Source organism: Saccopteryx leptura, chromosome 1 (assembly GCF_036850995.1).
Source record: "Saccopteryx leptura isolate mSacLep1 chromosome 1, mSacLep1_pri_phased_curated, whole genome shotgun sequence".
Classification (NCBI taxonomy): Eukaryota; Metazoa; Chordata; class Mammalia; order Chiroptera; family Emballonuridae; genus Saccopteryx; species Saccopteryx leptura.
Genome location: NC_089503.1, coordinates 177,640,698 through 177,641,444, shown reverse-complemented (window position 1 = coordinate 177,641,444; position 747 = coordinate 177,640,698).

Sequence of the window (747 nt, the reverse complement as noted above, 5' to 3'; positions counted from 1 at the left end):
CTCCCTTTCTATATTCTACTTGTTGGAAGCAATTCACTTAGCAAAACCTATAGTCAAAGCGGGGCAGGGAGTTTATTTGGAATACCTCTGTATTGGGAAACTTGCCTCTTCGCCCCATTTATTTTACTTAGTAGTCATTTATTTATATTAATGTTTTTACATATATGAATAACATTGGTCAAAAAACTTGATTTCTTTTGTATTTTGAGGATTTCCTGAACACCACTTAACTTCGCAGCCCAAATGGCGAGATCGCTCTGGGAGTTATCTCCCCACGCAGCTTCCACATTTAACAACTGTGTCGCGGACAAGAGGTGGGATCCCGGGCTCGGGTGCCCAGGTGATGGAGCAGGCCTGGGCCCCAGACAGCGCTGAGATGATCCGTGGAGACCCCAGGACCCAGACAGCACTTGTCCAACGTGCTTCGAAAACAAAAAGAGGTCTTGGCCTGCGCAGTCCCCTCCAGTGTTCAGGTTTTCGCAAACTCTTCCCTCGCGCAACACCCGCCTGCAGCACAGCCGCCGCCGGCAGCTTCCGGGCAGGCCACGCGATGCGAGGCCCCGGCGGTCAGAGCCGAGCGGGCCCTCCTATAGGGCCCTCCTATAGGTCGGAGGGCCCTCCAATAGGTCCGCAGTCCCGCCAGCCCCGGAAGCGGCTCGGTTGCGCGGAAACCGCCCGGGAACGCAACTCAGCCGCGGCGTCCGCGACGAGGGCGCGGCCGCGGCCCCAGCTCGGCGGCGCGCAGGG